The following is a 21654-nucleotide window of genomic DNA, read 5'->3' as shown; positions in this document are numbered from 1 at the left end:
CAAGTACCTCACTCTACTTCTTTCGGTCTATTTTCCAGGTTTTGTTTTGGTGAGCAGGGCCACAACCCTTAAATATCTAGGAACACCTCTTCAACCACTCTCAACCTTGAAGTATTTTCATGTCTCAACACCACAGTCATAGGTTGTGAAAATTAAGAGATCATTTTAAAAGGAAATTTTATATTCCACTTGTAAGCTTTGAATACTTGAAAAATAAAAGGGAAGTTTAAACTTAAACTCCTCACCAAAATAGTTTCCTTCTTTAACTTCCCATTTTTATCAGAAATAGTAATTCTCTTTTTAGCCTGAAAACTAGTCTAAATTCTTCTCCTGCCTTTCTATACCCCTCTTTCTTTCCAATCTTAACCATTTCATAATCAACATTCCTCAAAACACAACTCCTGAGACTCTCCTCACTGGATGTATTAGTCAATACAGTCTACAATCACTTCCATAGTTCTGAAATCTAAAAAGCTCTGAAAAGATTTTTTTCATGAAACTTCATGTCAAAACTCATCTGGACAGGGTGACTGACGTCGGAGGAACATGTGACTCCTGATCTCGGGGTTGTAAGTTTGAGCCCCAGGTTGGGTGTGGAGATTACTTAAAATCTTAAAAAAACAAACAAACAACAAAACCTCATCTGGTAGTGGCAAAAAACCTGCCTTGAGCTGACTTGGGGCTACTTACAGGCTTTATAGTTAGCCTACTGACTGTGACTATTTTCATGTTTCACTGCAGAAATATTAGTGTTTAATTACTGGGCGATGCCTCAGACCTTGCTGGGGGGGGTGTTACAATAATATACAATATAAATACCATGCTTCCTTTCTAAAATCCAAAAAAATTTTGAATTCCAAAACACAAATGGCCTCGGGTTACAGATAAAGTATTGTGAACCTATACAGTATTATTTCAGGAATCCTGATTTAGGTACTCTATTCTTAACTTTGTTACTTTCCCTTACTCCACTCTATGCATTTCAGCTCCCATGTTTACCACCAAGCCCTTTAAGTTCTTTCTTAATACCTCTTGGTATCGCCAATTCTACTCCACCTTTACCGCTACCCAATCATCCCACATCTAAATGACCAGACCCATAGCTTACCTCCCTGCCACCACAGTCTTCCTGCTTGACCTATCAAGTACAGTACAGCAGATTAAAAATGCTCCTATATAACCACTTTAATAAATATTTCACTCTTTGGCAAAACAACTTAATAAACTGGAACAGACACATGAAGAGTATAAGGGTAATGAATGTGGGATTATAGACAAGTTTTTGTTACCTCGTAAACTTTATCAATAGCTGTAAAATAAAGAACTTCCTCTCTTTTTTAAACTTAATGAAATTAAAAAATTTTTCAAGTTAACTTGTATTTATTCTGTAATTAAAACAAACAAATGAAAAACTTATTAGACTCCTTCTCTACTTACCATTTCAACTAAAACTCTTTGGTATGGTTTTCAAGGCCTTTTCCCATTTGGTTTCACTAGATCTGGTGTCACTGACCCCTTTGGCAGTCTGAAGAAGACTACAGATATCCTCTCAGAATATTTTTAAATGCATTAAATACAGTATACAGGATTACAAAGAAAGTCAATTGTACTAAAAATATATTTTTTTAAAAATATGAATGGTTTTAAATGCATAAATGATTACAAAGAAAAGTAATTATACTGAAAATTACCAAGTTTCTTTTAAAACCTATATTTGTGATATGTTAATATATATGCTGCTTTATTAGCACTCAACAAAATAAAATCTAGCAGGTCTAATAACCATAATTTTGAAGTAGTAATCTACATAAACTATATTCAGAAATATCAACAATTATAAAGTAATATGAAAATATCTGTGCTTTACTATTAGTACATAGGCACTGCTAATACTACTGTGCTTTACTGCTTAAAATCCTAATACAGATCTTCCTTTAGTTATGATGGGGTTGCGTCCCAACCCATTGTAAACTGAAAACATTGTAAGTCAAAAATGCATCGAATGCACTTAACCTACGGAATATCACAGGTTAGCTTAGCCTACCTTGAATGTGCTCAGAACACTTACAAAAGGGCAAAATCATCTAATACAAAGCCTATTTTATAATAAGGTATTGAGTATCTCATGTAATTTATTGAATAGTGTACTGAATTGTGAAAAACAGAATGGCTGTTTGGGAGCAGAATGGTTTCATAAGCATATTGGTGGTTCACCCTCATGATTTTGTGGCTGACTGGGGGCTGTGGGTCGCTGCCGCTGCCCAGCATACAAGAGTCCGGTACTGCATATTGCTAGCCAAGGAAAAGATCTAAATTCAAAATTTGAAGTATTATTTCTATTGAATGTATATCTATCTCACTTGCACCATCAGAAAGTTGAAAATTTTTAAGTTGAACCATTTTAAATAGGGACTATCGGTAGAAGGAAATGCTAAATTTCAGTTACAGGTTCCTGTTAGTGAAAACATAAAGACGATTTTTTTTTTTCTCATCTAAACAGAGGGATTCCGTTAAATTCTATCCTCAGACTCCTTTAGTTTCATGGAGCCTGGAATAAAACTCATACTAACTGCATCTACTTTCATTTCCCACTAGTCCTCACACCCATAGGAATTCTGTCAGGCTTGTCTGAACATGTTTAACCCAGCTTTCTTTCCTGATTACGCTATTGCCCCGGCTTAGAATGTCATTTCTCCATCTCCATGCTTATCAAAATCTTAACTACTCTCCAAAACCAATTCAAGTTTCATCTCCTTCTTGAATTCTTTTGCTACTGCTTCAGCCCACATGGATTGCTCTATTCCTAGAATTCCCACTGTACCTGTGGGTCAACGCTTCACGATCCAACATTTTTCTCTTACAGTTTCACTTCTATGTCTCTTTATCTAGGTTATAAGATCCCTGGGGACATGGGATATGTCCTTGTAATAGGATATATCCTTGTAAGTAAGACACTGCTTACATATAATAACGGCACATAGAATGTACTCAGTAAGGAGACTATTCTCAATACATCATTAGATCATTTGTTTGAAAAATTTAAGTATACAAGAAAATACATCAAGAAGGCCAAAAATTCCACTAAGCAGCTAAAAGACAACATAAATTAAGTTTAATAGTTCACTTCAATCAAAACCTAGATACCCCTACTATATTAAAAACTCAGAAGCTTATTTACTAAGTAGTAATGAAGTCCAAGTCATAGATCAAAAAAGGAGTGCTAAAGTAGACATAAAACAATGATTTGTTTCAAAAATATTTGCTAAGCACCTACTACATGCCAGGCACTATTCCAGATTCCACAGATTCAATGGTAAAAAAACAAAGTATCTCACATAGGAATTAACTGTTAGACCTTGGACTAGAACCCAGGGCTCCTGACTCTCATTCTGAAGCTCTGAAACAAAAAGCTACTTCTATCTTTCAGAACAGGTTAAGTGTAGAGCAAGGGGAATGTTCCCTATTTCAGAAGGTAGTAAATCATATAAAACATTATAAAGAAACTTATTTAGAGCTATTAAATGTATACACAAACACATATGTAAGTAAAACTATGTAGTGTATATATAAGTAATATAAAAATCTCTGTACATAAAATCTATAAAAATATTTTGGGTTAAGTTTCAATTATCTTATGTAGCATATTTATTACCTAATGAAACCAGATGAGGTGTTACTCTACTCATTGATTAATGTTTTATTCACAAACACTTCATAAAGTTTTGTTTTTCTTCAAAGATCTCTACCAAGTTGACTACTTATTTCAAAAAACATAAAAACTTATGTACCAATATCCAAGGGGTTGGGTGGATGTGGGGTAAGGTGGTAGTAGTGATGGTGGTAAATATAATTCTAAGTAATTTTTTCATTGGAGGGAAGGGTCAAAAGATGAGGATAATGGGAATGTGGGTAGGAAACAAGGAGTTGCTTTCCACACATTACAAATTCTCTTGTTGATTATAACCAAAAAGAAATTACTTTTCCTAAAGGGAAGGTCTTAGACCAATAGTAGTGGAATGCAGAGTGAGTGAGGGTGAAGGCTAGCAAGAGCCAGGTGCGGAAGGACTGGAACAAGTAAAACTAACAGCCTGACAGTGCCATGCTAGGCACCCAGAGTTACCCCGTCCAAAACTTAGCTCACTGCCTTCCACCCAATAATGTACCTCTATGTCAATTCTTAATAACAGAGCATGATTCTGAAGCTGGCAATTTCAGGGTCTTCAATTGTTTTCCTCCCTGTATACAATCAATAGCAAAGTTCCACTAATTACTCCCACAAATATTTCTTGCATTCATCCCCCTCTCTATATCCGCAATGTCCTTGTTCAGGTGTCTGATACCTGGACAATCACAGTAACACAACAGTCTCTTATCTGATGGCTTATTCTATTCTTAGACCTTGCTAAGCTGTATTTCATAGTGGTAACAAACTTTCTAGCTCTTAAAACATAACTGGATTACTCACATTCCTCCCCAAGAGAGGTTAACAGGTTTTGCAGAATTAGACAGTATTGAGTTTCAGTAGAAGGTGGTGACACTGATCTAGGGAATTATGGAAAACGTGCTAACCAGGAAAAGAGACTTGAAGACCAAGAACTTACAACAAAAGAGTCAGAAGAGTTAGATAAAATTCAGGAAGGAGTGGGGTCAAGAAAGCCAAATGAAAATAAGCATAACAATAATGATTATAGAGTTTTAATATTTTTTTGATAATAATTTTTTGGTTAATTTATAATGTAAAAATTTTCTATAAACAGCCAACATTTATTAAGCACTTATTATTGCATCAACAATATCAGAGAAAGCTTCTTCCTATAAACTTTATTAATTTGTTACAAACTAACATGACATATATATGTATATATAGATACATACATACATATATATACACATACATGTACAAACACACTATGGATCTGGAAATAAAATACATCACTGCAAAAATAAATATCCTCAGGGTACTTAAATCTGTATTGGAACAATAAAGGCTCAGGGTATTTTTGTCTTGTAAAGCTTAAAGGAATAAAAGTATATGAAAATGCTTTTGAAAGTATAATTACTACTGAAAAGAAAGTTGGCCTATAAATCTACCATCTACCTGGAAATGGGGAGAAGGACTAGTAAAAGACAGATTTTTTAAATGTGTGCAGGGAATTTCCTATGAGACATGCTACTTTGGGTTAAACTCTAAGCTCAGCCTACTGTTCGCAATGTGTGCCCCATTCAATACAAGAAGTCTGGGCCAAAATTGAGATGATTTTGCATAAATCCATTACCACAAGGAAAAGAAGAACAGATAATAATAGGCAAATTTGTGCCTCACTAACTTTAGTTAGTATTGTTGCTATGTGCATTCTGTAGGAGTATAACGTTTGTTTGAAAGCATCAACTCAAAATGTGGTACTCGGACGAGACCTGTGACCATAACCCATACTCTGGAAATCAAAAACTCATTTACTTTCAAAAGCAAGCAAGATTACTAGCTCTAAACTTTAGTCGTGTGTATGTGTGTTCACTTATTCATTCACAAATACTTACAGAAAGCTTAAGTGCCAAGGCACTGTACTAATGCTGTAAAAACTTATATTTAGTGGGAGAAACTGAAAAGTAAACAGAATATTATAACACAATATGGTAAATCCTACAATAGAGGAACTAAAACAAAGTGCTAGAAATATATGTTATCGATAAGAAAATATTAAGTTAATTAGTTACAACAGAAAAGACTGTGACAGTTAAGAAGTATTTTCTGAAATACCTTTATATGAAGTCAACACATCTGAATGGAACTCAGAAGATCTGTCTTTTTACCAGTTCTGTAAATTGAGGCTCACCCTCTCCCTTTACCGATTTATTTTTGGGTCTAAGTCAGAAATCGAAGTCTCTTCCTTGCTACCTATTTTGCATCCTTGTTTTCAATTTTTGTGTTTGATCTGTCTCTCTGGCTGTCCTGTTTTTACCTACAAGAGAAATATTGCCACAGAAAGCCTATAAGGCATTTAAATAATAGTGTCAAACCTTTTTCACAATACACATAGACGTATTTCCTTTTATAAAGGTTCAGGACAAACCTCTGAAAATAAGTAAGACACATGTGTCTATACTGCTATTACAGTCATCTTCCTATCAAATAAGCATGGTTAAATACATCATTACAGGAAATAAATAGCCCAATCACATAATAATGTCAGATACACAACAGCAGGCTGATAAATAGAACCAATCCATATTGAAACTTGGTAAAAGTTCTTCATGTGGTAGGAAAATATGGCATTTTGCAAATAAACCTTAGATAACAGACAGTAAAAAGAAAAAGGTTACTGGTACAATTTTTAATAAATATGACTATAAATTTCTCATACATCAACTCAATTGATAACTCTCAAATTTCTATTTCTAGTCTGGATCTCTTGCTGGAATTCTATTTTATATACCGAATCACTTACTTGATATTTACAAGTCAAAAGGCCTTTCAAGTTAATATGTCCAAAAACAAACTCTTACTGCCCAGCCCAAACCTGCTACTTCACTGTCTCCTCCAAGTCAGTAAACAGCGACTCCACAGTTCCAATTACTTGGGCCAAAAATCTTAGGAGTCATCCCTGACTTCTCTTTTATGCCTCAGATCCAATTCATCACCAATTCCTGCCCACACAAGGTTTGAAACATATCCAAAATCTGACCTCTTCTCACCCTTTCCTGTTACTACTCTGGTCCAAGCCACTATCATCTTTCATCTGGACTACTGTAATAATTTCCAATATGGCTTCCCTGCTTATAACTTTGCCCCATTCCCACAGTTTATTCCACACAGCAGCCTCAGTGAATCTTTAGAAAGAAAAGTTACCATCAGTTTAACAGTTTAATGAAGAAAAATATGATCCTATTAATTGATGTAGAAAGAGCACTTTATAAAATTCAATACCCAGTCATGATAAAAATTCTTGAAATAGAAAGGAAACTTTCTCAATCTGATAAACAGCATCCACAAAAAACCTACAGTTAACATATACTTAATGGTGAAAGACTGAATGCATTACCTCTAAGATCAGGCACAAGACAAGGTTGTCTGATCTCACTACTCCTATTAAACACAGTACTGGAAGTACTAGCCAAAGCAATAAGACAAGAAAAGCAAATAAAAGGCACACAGATTAGAAAGAAGAAATAAAACTGTCTCTGTTCACAGACACATTAGAAAACCCATGGAATCTATAAGAAAAACCTTCTAAAATTGTTTAGTTTACCAAGGTCTAAGGAAACAAGGTCAACTAACAGAAATCAATCTGTTATAAACTAGCAATGAACAACTAGAAACCAAAATTAAAAACACTATCATTTATAAATGCTCCAAAAAAATGTACATAGGTATAAGTCTAACAAAACATGTACAAGGTTTCAGGTTAACATGTCCAAAAACAAACTCTTGACTGCCCAGCCCAAACCTGCTACTTCACTGTCTCCTCCAAGTCAGTAAACAGGGACTCCATAGTTCTAATTGCTTGGGCCAAAAATCTTAGGAGTCATCCTTGACTTCTCTTTTATGCCTACACAATGCTGAAATGAAAGAAATCAAAGACCACCTAGATGTAAGGATAGATATTCTGTGTTCACAGATTGAAAGACTCAACAAAGTAAAAATGCAAATTTTCTTCAAATTGATCTATAGATTTAATGGAGTTCTGACCAAAATCCCAGGATTTTTGGCAGGATTTTTGTAAAATTTTATAAATTTTACATGGAAAGGAACTGGAATAGCTAAAAAAAATCTGAAAAAAGGCAAATTAAACTGAAGAAATTTTACCATCTGATTTTAAGACTTACTATATATAGTGACAGTAATCAAGATAATTACTGATGGAGATACAGACACAAAGATCAATGGAACGGAACAGAGAATCCAGAAATAGACCGTTACAAATACAACCATCTGATTTTTGACACAGGTACAAAAGCAATTCAATGGAGGAAGGATATAATTTTTCAACAAATGGTGCTGGAACAACCTGGACATCCATAGACAAAAATGAACCTGAATCTAAACTTCATCTTAGGGGTGCCTAGGTGGCTCAGTTGGTTTGGTTAAGCATCTGCCTTTGGCTCAGGTCATGACCCTCGGGTCCTGGGATCAAGTCCCACATTGGGCTCCCTGCTCAGCAGAGTCTCCTTCTCCCTCTGCCCTTCCCCCTCCCCCTGCTTGTGTGCTCTCTCTCTCAAATAAAATCTTTTGTTAAAAACAAAATTCTTGAAGAAAAAAACCACATCTTAAATAAAAATTAAGTCAAAATGGGTCATAGATCTATATATCCAAAATGTAAAGATTTCAGAAAACTTAGAGAAGAAAATTTGGGATCTAAGGTTAAGCAATGAGTTCTTAGCCTTGACAACAAATGCACAATCCACAAAAGGAAAAAGGGTAAGTTCGACTTCATCAAGATTAATTTTTTTTTGCTCTGCAAAGGCTAACCAAGAAGATAAAAAGATAAGCCACAGACCAGGAGAAAGTATTTACACTCATATACTTGACAAAGCATTTGTATCCAGAATATTTAAAGAACTCGCTAGATTAAACAAGAAGAAAAAAAAATCCCATTAAAATATGAGCAAAAGACGTAACAGACACTTTACTGCAGAGGATATATAGAGAGCAAACAAAGCACATGAAAATATGTTCAAAATCATTTACCATTAAGGAGATGCAAATTGATGCTTTGATAAGCTGCCACTACAAACCTAGTAGAATTTCTGAAATAAAAAATACTGACAATACCAAATACTGATAAGGATGTGGAGAAACTGGATCTTTCATATATTGCTAATGGGAATGTAAAATGGTATAGCCACTGTGGAAAAGTGGCAGTTTCTTATAAAGGTAAACATGTATTTACCACACAACCCAGCAAATGCATTCCTGGGGACTTACTCTAGAGATGAAAATGTATTTTCACAAAAACCTGTAGAGTTTTATTTTTATAAACTAGAAACTCAAAAGCCCTTCTATCAATCAATGGTTAAACAAATTGTGGTAGATCCATACAATGGTATACTTCTTTGGCATTAAAATAGAATCAACTATTGATACACACATTAACTTGGATGGATCAAGAGCATAATGCTAAGTAAAAAAAAAAATCTCAAAAGATAATATAATGGATGATTCCATTTATACAACACTCTTGAAGCACCAAAATTATAGTGATTGAGAACAGATGAGTGGTTGCCAGGGGTTAAGGTTGGGGAAAAGGTATAACTATGTAAGGGTAACACAAAGGAGTTTCTTTATGGTGATGGAACAGTTCTAGTTCTATATCCTGACTGCGATGGCTACACGAATCTTACATATGATAAAGGATATACAGCCATACATATACAACGTGAACAAATAAACATGTTCTAAAAAATGAGGGTAAAAAAGGCAAATAGATCATGTCTTAAAACCCTTCAGGGCTTCCTATCACATCCTGAATAAAATCTAAACTCTTTATTACAATCTAAAGATACTACATGAAATACATCCTTGGATCTCATCTACCCTTCCCCTCTCTCTCAGCCCCAACTACGGTGGCCGCCTTGCTCTTGGAACTTGGCCAAGTATGCCCCCACCTAAAGGCCTCTGCACTTGCTATTGTCTCTCTTTGGAAAGCTCTTTCCCTTTATCACTTCATCAGGTACCTACTCAAGTGTCATCTAATCAGAGAAGTCTTCCCAGTCTTTCCCCAATAAAGTGGTATCTTCCTTCTCTTTTCTCTCCACAGGAACCTTGAAACGAACAAAAAGAACTCAAATATGTTCCTCACCTGTTATTGCCCTGGTATGTTATTATGCTGGTAAACGACAGGCATTACACTATGCACTCAGGTACTCAAGCCAGGGCATCTGTGACCATTACCTTGTTTTACTTCACACTCAGTATTCTCTTCTCAAATTCATTACCTACTCCTCTCTTTAATCATTGCCTTAATTCATTAATCCAGTTCCTTATCCAAATACGTAGTTATAAGGCCTGCCCCTCCCTTCCAAGCCTGGCTCTTTTCTAAATATTCTGTACACTACGGCCAGAAAGATCTTTTTAGAATGTTAATTTAAGCACTTGCCTTCCATCATTTTTAGACTAAGGCAAATCTACCTTACAGAGCACACAGTTATTTTCATGCTCTGTCTTCTAATTTTCCACCTCATTTCCAAATAACACCTCACTAGTGCCTATGCATGGTGAAACTACTCAGTTACTAAAGGTGTGGGGACTTTCCTCCCTCCATCCTTCACACATGTTGTTTTCTCTGACAGAAATGGCCTCTCTTCTCCCAGCTCGTATTCCTTGTCTGACATACGCTCAGATTAAGCATCACCTTTCCTATGAAGATTTCATTGTCGTATCCCTTTATCCGTCACTGAGTCAAACACTCCTCCCATAGATTCCTTAAGGGTTTTATGTTTAACACTACCACTGCATTTGTTACAGAACAGCCTATCAGCTTGTATACATGTCTATTGAAGGCAAGACCTCTATATCTTATTCATCTTTCCATCTCTGTCACCTAGCAAAGTACCTAGCACATAGCAGAAACTCAAAACTATTGGATAAGTGAATTAGGTTGACTAATAAACAATGAAGAGATGAGACACAGTGGGAGAATGAGTCAGGCAAGATTCCCTGGGTTAGCCAACTATTCTGCACAGGTGTGTCATAGAAGGCATCTGAAACAAATTCTGTGGAGTGTCTGTCTGTCTTTGATCACGTGACAGCCTATAAAAGTTGGAAGTACTAATCGTGTAGCTTGGTTTGGCTAAGATCACCAGTTCAATTTTCCCATGAACCAGCTACCTTCCTCAAAAGAGTACTTCTTGTTCCACTTGCAGACCTATAGGAATTGCTCTGAACAGCAATCCTGTAAATTCATGCCATTGTTCATGAGGGGAAAATCTCCTGAAGAGAATGAGGATGTCTCACTCAGGCTGACCAATTACTTCACCTACAAAAACCCTGAAAAAGAAAAAAACAAAAAAACCAAAAACCCAAAAACCAAACCTCAAAGAAAGAAAGGAAGAAGGAAGGAAAAGGCAAGCTGGCCAGCTTAACCATACATGTGAATACATTTTCCTATGTGAAAAAGCAGAATTGTCCATGTGCAAATGGAAGTTTATTTTTCCATTTCCTTAGAAAATCATCATAAAGTGGCAAACAGTACTTAGTTAAGTACCATTTAGGTAAATGCTAGTTATAAGGTAAACAGCAAGTTGCTCCTAGTATCTGTATTTCCACCAACTTTTGTTTGACAATGATATCTTAGGTTATCTCCTTAAGTACTTTTTCTCTTCAATTCTAGCAACTACTTAACTGTGATGCCTACATACATCTGCTTCAGTTCATGTTTATCAGGTCACTAACTGCAACTATACAATCTGCTCAATGGATTAAAATGGAACATACACTGTGTTCTGAATTCCTTTCAAAAAACAAGTGGTTTTTTTGCCTATATTACTGTCTTCTCTAGAACTATTTTCTAGGGATGACTTAGCACCAGTAAAAACCTATGATCAGGAAATGCTAGTATGAGAGACAGAACCGTCCATAGAAAGTCGAGAATATATATGGAAGCAAGTGTCTTATCTTTATACCATAGATTTGAATGTAATTTTTAAAGGTAGACTTCTTCAATTTAAATTCTTATGGAATTATTGATCTGCTACATGTAAGATGAACTCTGTTGCAAAGGGCAAAAAAGCAAAATTAATTTGCTGACCTAATTATTACTGGCATTAGGTGACCCACCTGAAAGGTTCTGAAAATGTTAAATTTTTAAAATAATGGTATTTGAGCAAAACAAAAATGGTCTTTGAGGAAAACAAAAAGTATATAAATAATCCTACACACTACATATTGACTTTGCTAAAAGAAAAACTATTTAGCTATAAAAACAATACTGAAAAGACCTATACTTCATAATCCTCTCTGGAATAATGTTATTTATCTAATGATTAATGGTTAGGTTTCCATTATTCTTTGTGCTTCTGGCTTTATTATACAGACTGCACAAAAACTACATGTGTGTAAGAGTAAAGTGTATTTATTACCTCTAGGGTTAGAGATTTCATATACACACTACAAAATGTTCTAAACATACTTTTTATTCATTCATTCATTCATTCATTCATACTGTTTAACTGTAACCACAGCAGCTGGATTTACATTTTAGTAATAAGTTATTTGTATTACTTATAATACCAGGAAAAGTTCTGAAGTTTACTGGGTGATTGATAAACAAATGGTATTTATTAGTATGTTAAAATATTATTTATGCAGATAGCACTTAATACTAATTAGGAGAGCAAAATATTCTACAACATTCACATTAATTCACTCAATAGATTAAGATAAAAAACTTTTAGGAAAAATCAGCAAAAAGTCACAGTTAATCCAGTAATAAACATCAGGAAAATTAGCACTATATTCCTTTTGAATGTGAAATACAGACACAGAAAAGTATTATCAAAGTAACTAAAAAAAATATTAACTAGGAACTTAAAACAGAAAAGGTACAAAGATCATTTTACGTAAAGTAGCATCAGTTTTATGGTATTATATTTAACCTCATATTTAAGGTGTTTTCAAATATGATCCATGCCAATTTTCTAATTAGAAAGAACTTAATTATGAGCACGGACTACTTTCAAATAGAAAATGTAGGCTTCTTCAGAGGAAAGGGTAAGGAAAATACAAAGAAATCACATGCCTACTTTGTGATTAAAAATGATGATGCTTTGTTTATTTCATCTTTGGTCTAAAGAGGAATAGTAAATTAAACAGTAGAGAAATTATTTCCTTTTCATTCTATTTGTTGAGGAAAAATAAAGTAAGGTACCCCCAAGGAAAAACCTAACAAAGCAAAATTCCAAATGTAAAATTACTACCAATTATTTAAGCTATATGTCTAATGTAACTAAAACAAGAATTTGCCTTGTTCTATTTGAAAGATTAATACTTCAAAAAATTAAACTTGACTAAAGAGAAGGTGCTCAATATGAAGCTAACATGAAAAAGTTACAGGGAAGAAAAGCTACCTTGAAAAGCACAGGATATCATAGGATATATTTTGCATTTTGACTATTTATTGACGCCTACTAGGTTCCATGTCGGTACACTACTAACATAAGAAATACAGATAATGTAGTTAAAACTACCATTCAAGACATGTATTAGTATACGTTATTTTTCTAAAGAAAAGTCCTAGGCTCAAAGAGTTTGAGTGATTAATCTAAGGCCGCATACTTATAGCCAGCAATACAACCCAGCAGTTGAACTTGGGCTCATCTGACTTTAAAGCCCAGGTCTTTTCTTATTAAGCCTCAGTGAACCTCACCATGGAAATCTTAAGATATTTAGTTAAAGGGGTAGAGATTGACAAATTGACAAGTTAAGAGAGACCAACTCAAAATCAAAAGTAATATTTTCTTCAGTTGCTGACAGAATTAAAACTAAGTAAACTCCCCTCATCTCCTCTTTCTCCAGTTCATATCAGAATTACTGTTTTTGTTGATTTGTCTGACTAAGCCAAACTTGCCTGGTGTGAGAACCATGTTCTCTGCAAGGTCAAGTTGCTGATTTCAAGTTTTTGTTTGTATTGGCAAGTATTTTCTCTCATTGATAGGGAATGGAAAATCATTCACTGAACTGCCATTGGCTCTACACTGATGAAACAGGCAGTATCTCCGGCCTGCCCAGCTGGCAAAATGACAAGAAGCAAACCTGTGACGTGCTCAGTTTTGCTAACACCTAAAAGGTTAACATTAAGATAGGCCAAAAGAAATTTTCCTTAATATAAGTGTTAAGAGTAAAACTTTAAGCTAAAACTCAAAATAATATTTTCTATTAATTCAGATAGAAGTATGGTTAATAAACCAGGGAATAAGTAGAATTTAGTAATCAAAAGGACTCCTTCACACACTTATTTTGGGGAGGGGGCAATAATTTGCTGTCATTCTCCCAGAACCTGTCTTCTGCACCAGCCAAACAGGCAGGTTAAATGGTCCGAATTACCCCCCCAGAAATGTTCAAGACTTTCCTGGTAGCACTAATCTCTGTAATATATCTAGGAATGTGGCATTGCTTTGACTTACTGTTTTGGCAAGATTGGGTGGGGGGACCGGTTGCAGGCATCACACACTTTGATGGATTAATTCTTTTGAATAATTTATTAGTTACAACCAGCATTCATATATTTCCACCAAAATCTTTGTTAAATTCTACATTACTCTTACTTCTCTCCTGTCTCTTTCTCTGCAGGACTTTCCCAACCTCTATTATTTGACTTCTGTGACTTATACTAGGACTGTTTTTGTTTTTCTTAAGTGAAACAACGATGCCACTTTCCTTAACAACACAATTAAAATACCATAAGTTCTTACAATGCCCTCATCTATGTTCTCCCTGTTTCTGGATAAATCAGACTTTCTTTCTGAAGCCACTCAAACTGACTCTTTGTAGGAATATTCCTTTTTAGTGGTAGGTTGTTACAGTTCAAAACAAGCAAACAAAAAACCACAAGAATATCGAAATACTCAATTGTATGTATTTCTAAAACAGTATTGTAACACATCAAATTTGAATATAAAGCAATTTGCTCCTATATATCTTTGAAGAACATTTTTTAAAAAGCCAAGAAATATTTTATATAAATGACTGCATGTCTTAGAACTTGAGGAAATCTTAGTTTTTAAGAAAGCTAAAATTACTATTCATTAGGCAGAGGATAACTTGCCACAGAACAGGAAAAAGCTGGCTGATGCTAAGATTTAAACATGAAAAATGGTTACTGTTAAAGTAGGGTGGGGTGGGATGTTTTTTCTGTGAAAACACCAATATTCCCCACATCATAAGAATGTAACAACGTGACTGAGCCATTTAATTCATAAAGCCAGTATAATTCTATAGTTTCATTGAAAGTGCCTTAAAGAGAAAGATAAACTTGTCTTTTAACAGTTAAGGGCATATAATTATGCGTGAATTTTTTCTATTCTTTTTATAAACAGTGCTGTTCACTTTTTCACTTGAATGTCAACAACTTCAAAGGAATAGGTTAATAAATGCCAATCTAGCTGCAAATAACGGATTTCTTCCTTTCAATTTCTATGGTATTTTTCTAATTTCTGGTTAGATTCAAAAAAATGGCATTCAGGAGACCTTGCCTGACACCTCAGTCTCTGCCTAAACTAGAGATTCAAAGACTTAAGCCCAGTAGTCACTTTTCAAACTCAGAAGTGGCTTACCACCAAAATGAGTTGTGATACACAGAAAAACTAAGAACCATTCAACAATTAACACACAATATTTTTTGAGCTCTTAAGCAGAGACCAACCACTGAAGATATGGTGAAGTCAAGACTGAATGAAAATAAGCCATGGTCTGTCCCTGAGAAGCTCAGTTTGTAATCTTCCAGAATAAAAATGAAAAACAAATACTTCAATTTGATTGGCTACTCTCCCCTCAAAAAAACTCATCAACAATTTGTACTTTTATAAAAAGTGCAAAAGTTTTCCTTAATACTTTGTGAATTCTTTGGATTATCCCCTTCACACAAGAGAGTAATAAATAATGAAAAGAGCATTTATCGAATGCTTACAATATGCCAGGCTGTACTAAATGTTTCACAACCATTTGCATAAATTGGAATCTTAATACACTATTGTGTGTATTTGTCAAGATGCTGAGATCCAGCTCAACCTTAATAAGCTATGTCACAATGTTGTCACCAGAAAAACACTGTAGATTTACACCTGATATCACATTGACTAGGCAAGTGTACCAATTTCCCAGACAGTACTAGTGACTCTAAGTTACAGGTGCATTTTAATTAACCTTATGCTATCAGACAAGAATGTTGCAGTTTAAGTGAAATATATATTAAACAATGACCCACAGTGTTAGGAGAGCTTCTTGGAAGGGTCACCAACTTTAACTATGTTTGTTTGACAGAACTTTCTGAGAAGCAGTAAACAAAAATGTTACAACTTACCCAAACCCTTCTATATAGCAGATAATTGATACAAAATGTATAATTTGTAATCACATCAACCTTATTGATATTACACTCCTTTTAGAGAGAAGAAAACAAGTTCAGAGAGGCTACAAAATTGTAATCCTCTGCAAATCACAAAGCTAGTCAGTGGCAAAACCAGGATAGTGGACTCGATTTTCTATTGAGGGACAAAGCAGTTTTCTGAAGTACTAACACTAGGAAACTGCTATCATTGGAAACTATAACTCTAAAGTACAAACACAGTTGTGTTCCCAAGTTATAAAGTATATTCTTAAAGAAAACACTTATGTAAGTTTTTGTTTTTGAAATCAAGGATAGTATCAGTCAGTTCTGAAAACAGCAAATAAACAATGTCCATGCTCCAACCCACTTTTCTGTTTTTCTCCACAGTACTTTTTCATCCCAGACATACTACATTTTACTCATTTGTTTTTCACTACTAAATGTAAACTAAACAAAGGACAGAAATTTTGTCTATGTCAGTCACTGCTGCCATCTCCAACATCGCAAAGGTCCCTGGCACATAGTAAGTGCTCAATAAATATTTGTGAAGTGAATGAAAGCTTGGCACCCAGTAGGCATCTGGTACATATTACTGTCTTTTTCTTTCCTTTACTATGAAAGAAACACTAAAAAGATATTAAGTTCTTGAAGGTCAAAAAAAATTCATCGCTCCCTTGATAACCAAATTTTGAACTGAAACAGGTGATTAGAAATACAATAGATTAAAATTTTACATTAAAAATATTAAGCAAATAGAAAAGACACTCAGCAATTTATCAAGCATCAAGAGATAAGGGGGGGGTCTACATAAACTGTATTTTGAAAAAATGCACTTTAAAGTGTCTAGACTTTAATCTATTTTCATAGGTATGTTTTGTTGATATTAACATATATGATTTTAGTTTGTGGCAATTCTGACTTGGATCTCCTGAAATATCAACTTGTCAGCTGACACTTTTTACTGTGCTTTTAACAGTAGCTCATTCCTTTTTTGAGGATTAAGAAATTAGAAACTAAGCATATTCTGTAAAGTGACTCAGTAAAAATCAGAGTGAAAAGTGTAAATGAAATGCTTAAATTTAATGCTAGAAGGTCAGTAGTATTATTTGATATTAAACACTGTGTTTTGAGGAATGGAATATTTAGAAAACAAAGAAAAAGAAAGCCATTCTTAATCTATGACTCCATCAAGATCACAGTCAGGTTTAGTGGTCAACAAAAGAGAATGCTGAAAGTACAATACTAGCTACCCTAAGAGTACTTTCTCAGGTTTTTTAGCTTTCTGATTAAGCAAGTGTCCTTGATTTTAAAGGACCAGAATCATAAGAAATGAAATATTAAACTACTGTAAAGTGTTTTCAAAATATGAGCCAGAGGTAAATAATATGAACATACATACATTTAAATTTCACATAATTTCCTTACCACTTTGATACAGGTTTATTTCATTTTTTAATAAAGATTTTATTTATTTGTTTGTCAGAGAAAGAGAGAGAGCACAAGCAGGGGGAGCAGCAGGCAGAGGGAGAAGCGGGCTCCCTGCGGCATTCAACCCCAGGACCCTGGGGGATCATGACCTGAGCCACAGGCAGGCGCTTAACCAACTGAGCCACCAGGCATCCCTTGATACAGAAGGCTTCAAATAAGATGACATACATATGGTCAGAGTCTTTCAAAAGATTCAGAGCAAATCTCCTTAGTACAGTTCAGCATGATCATTTTCCTATGCTTGGCAGCCACCACTACCAACATCTACATATTTCTAGCTCCCTAAAACTGTTCATCTAATAATCCCTTATCTTCTCATTACTATTTTGCCCCAATCTTCACATTTGCCTCTGTAATTACCTTAAAATCCTCCTATTACAGATAGTCCCAATCTCAGATGGATCAAATAAAGATGACATAAGTGAAACAAAGGAAAAGTGCTACCACTGTTCTCTGGGTCATGGGAGGCTGGCCAGGTAGAGATATAATAGAATTGAAGCCTTTCTGAATTACAGTTTAATTTACAAACTTTACATACTGGAAAGATTATCAGATACTTCTTTCTAAACGATCTATAAAAGACAAAAATTCCCGCTTAAAGTTATGTTGATGATTGTTAAAAAAATAAACTTTTAGTCTTAATCAGTTTATGTATCTTAAAAAATGTTTAGAAAATTCAGACATCCCTCAAGGAATTTTTGGCATGAAATGCTTAGTTTCATGTAAATGATCTACATTATACCTATTTTTCAAAATGCAGTGTGTTCACAGATATATGTGTACATTTCATCCTGAACAGTATTTTGAGAAAAGAATTTTCCTTACAGAGAAAATGACAAATAGAATAAACTTTCATTTGTATCATGTTAAGACAATTACCCATGTTACTAATACTAACGAAGGAATACTCATTAACATAATTGGGGATCTGGTTAGTGTCTACCTAACTCTGCAGAGTTTAAAAGCCTCATTTCATTAGATGTAATAATTGTATGCAAGTCTTAAAACAATCCTTAGTTGAAGGCAAATCCTTCTTTCCACTACAGAGAGGACCAAATCTAGATGTTATTTCAATCAAACAGGACTGATTTAAGTCAAAATGTATTTTTCAGGAAACTGGTTATCAGATGAGACTCCCATCATTTACTTTTTTTTTTTTTTTTAAAGATTTTATTTATTTGACAGAGAACACAAGCAGGCAGAGTGGCAGGCAGAGGGAGAGGGAGAAACAGACTCTCCACTGAGCAGAGAGCCTGATGCGGGACTTGATCCCAAGACCCTGGGATCATGACCTGAGCCAAGGCAGCCACTTAACCGACTGAGCTACCCAGGTGCCCCTTACCCACTTCGAAATGAGTTACAAAAGCACAAGCTCTACTACTTGACAGTTCACTAAAGAGGGGTGAATAACTGCAGTTCATCAGTGTCCTCTGAGAATATTTTTAAACTCAGAAAGTTATTCCATGTACCCAAGAGAAGAAATGAAATAATGGTGTACATTCAGTGAATGACTTACTCATCTAATGAACACATTCAACTTTCAGTTGATTCTTTAAAGATTTAAATCATAAGACCCTATATTAGAAACTGATTAGATTAAAAAAAAAAAACAAAAAACCCCAACAGAAGTTCTGAATCACTGGAATTTTTGTTCTATTTCCTGTTAACATACTGATGGTACCATCACTCAATATATTTGTTCCATACACGTTTTTAAATGCTTCAGGATCCCTTTTAAACTAACTTGGCCCTAATTTAATTTGTAGCTCATTTATCTGACAATTCCTTCCATTGTTTCTAATATAAGTGCTCAGCCAAAACGTACAAGATGAAAAGCATGTCTTCCTTTATTAGAAAATGCAATGCTTTCAAACTAAAGTTTCAAACTGCAGGGTTTATTAAAACCAGTCACTCACTGTCACAAAAAAAGGGTGCCAATACTCTGCTACTGTACGAAGAAAAGTGTGGCAACCAGTTAATACTGTAAAAACTGAAAGCAAAAATTCTATTCCATGCCCACCAAAATTCCCAGCCAAATCTGATATTGCATAATGAGCAACATTCTCTTCTGAGTGAGCTAAAGCACAGACCAGTTCCTTTTATAAAAAGTGAATCAACCTGACCCTAAAATTTGACACTTTACAAACTTACCTAAAACGGACAAAATGGATGCAAAATTATACTACCTCACTGTTGCCTCGAATAGGAGGACCTTAGCGTTCAAGAACTTTCCAGTGAATAAAAAGCTCTTAAAAACAGCCTCGCACTGGGGACCTGAATTTCATGAACTACTCAGAAACCCCTGTGAAGCTGCAAATTCCCTCCGCTCTCCTGGAAACCCCTCTTATCAGAAACATTTGAAGAATTTCTCCACAACAATTAAGCGGACTTGAAGAATGGAAACCTAACATCTCAAATATACTATATATGGAATGAAACGTGGCCAAACACATAAATACAAACTCACACGGTCTCTGAGACTTTGGTATACAACTCTGCCCGGGCAATCCGACAGCATCAGCAACAGAAAGATACACCTGTCACCTGTTCAGCAATATCCAGACCCTTTCAGCCTCCCTGCTACAACCCCAATCTTAGGGTTGGAGGTCGTATGGACAGAACACTAGAATTATCCAGTGAAATCGAGGGGGCCACATAATCACAGCGGGGCTTGCTCCCCATTTCAAGAAGGCTGCAGAAAACCAACACTGCAAAGGGAGCGGAGTTCTCCCCTCGTCCCCGCACAACTCTTTCAGTCTCTCCCCCCAACACCCTCGCTAAGTCATCTTTATCTGGACCACGGCTCCCCAAAAAGGAGTTTTCCTTTCCCCCACCCCCATCTCACACATGCCTGAGGGGCGGGCCGGGGGCACCGGTGCAGGCAGGGGCCCTCCCCACCCCCTGGCACCCTCCCCTACCCGGGGCTCTCCCCAGCTCCCGACTCCAATGAATGCCCCCCTCCCCCTACACACATACTCCCCGGAGCCCAGGCCCGGCCCGAGGCTCCCCACCCCCACCCCGTCGGGAGGACTTGGGGGGCCTCCCACTCTGCCTCGCCACGGGGGGAGGAAGGAGGCGGAGGGAGGGAGAGTGAGAGGAAGAAGCGGACGCCCCGCAAGGGCCCTGCGAGGCAGCAGAGCCCCTTCCAGACGAAGGGGGGGGTGCGGGGAGCTGAGGGGAGAGCCGGGACTGGGGATCCCGCCGAGGCCCGGCAGTGCTGTCCGTTTACCCTTCGCCGCCGCCGCTTCCCCCTCCTCCTCCTCGGCCGCCGCCGCCGCCTCTCCCACTAGGGCAGCCGTCTCCACCGTCGCCGCCGCCGCCTCCACCACCACGGCTGCCGCCAGCGCCGCCGCCGCCTCCGATTCCACCCGGCAGGGGGGACACCTCAGCCCTCCCTCCCTCCCCGCTCAGCCCCTCCGATCGGCCGCCGCCGCCAACTCCCTCCGGCCGCTGCCGCCGCTGCTCGTGGCTGAGGGGGAGGGGAGGAGAGGGGGTCGGGCTGGGTCGCCCCGCCGGCGGCTGCTGCAGATCAAAAACGCTGGCTGGGTGGCGTCGCCGCTCCCCGCTCCTCGGCTCCGGCTCGCTCGGCCTCCCTACCTCCCTCTGCCCCCACCCCCCTCGCGCTCGCCTGCCCTCCCCCCACCCCCCCAGCTCTCGCTCGCTCTCGCCGCGGCTCCGCCAGCCCAGTGCAAATCAAAATACTGTCACACAATATGGCGGCACAGCCGCCGGCAAACACCGCGAGATCTGTGGCCGCTGCTGAGGCGGCGGCTGTGACGAGGCCTCCCCCAGCCGGCCGGCGGTGGCGGCAGCGGCGGCGCGGGGATGCTCTTTCTCCGCCCTGCACCCCTCCCCCGACACTCGCAGACTCCACGCCCGCCTAGGGGAGGCCGGAGGGAGAACGCTGCTCCGCGACGCGAATTGGCGCTGGCCGCCGCCGGGGCAGTGCAAGAGGGGCCGCTGGCGCGAAGAGCTCGGGGAGGGCCCGGGATCCTACGTTTTTCAGTCCCGACCTCCCAGACTTTGGAGGGCTGTGTGTGTGTGTGTGTGTGCGTGCGTGCGCGCGGAGAAAGTGCAAATTCCCCACTCCACGGGGGCCGGTAGCAGTTCGCGCTGAAAGGCGAAA

At 37.3% G+C, this 21654-nt stretch overlaps 1 protein-coding gene across 2 annotated transcripts in view; it reads right to left on the bottom strand.

Annotated features, from left to right (window-relative positions):
- TAB2 (TGF-beta activated kinase 1 (MAP3K7) binding protein 2) overlaps positions 1 to 21125 on the bottom strand; it is a 93766-nt gene extending 72641 nt beyond the window's left edge. For both annotated transcript variants that reach the window (XM_034990980.1, XM_034990981.1), the window contains exon 1: positions 20758 to 21125. The gene's annotated coding sequence lies outside the window, so the exon portion shown is untranslated. The remainder of the gene's footprint in view (positions 1 to 20757) is intronic.
- Between the last annotated feature and the right edge of the window lie 529 nt (positions 21126 to 21654).

The sequence above is a fragment of the Mirounga leonina genome, unplaced genomic scaffold (assembly GCF_011800145.1).
Source record: "Mirounga leonina isolate KUSES-001 unplaced genomic scaffold, KU_Mleo_1.0 Mir_53, whole genome shotgun sequence".
NCBI lineage: Eukaryota > Metazoa > Chordata > Mammalia > Carnivora > Phocidae > Mirounga > Mirounga leonina.
This window is presented reverse-complemented; position numbering and strand designations above follow the sequence as displayed.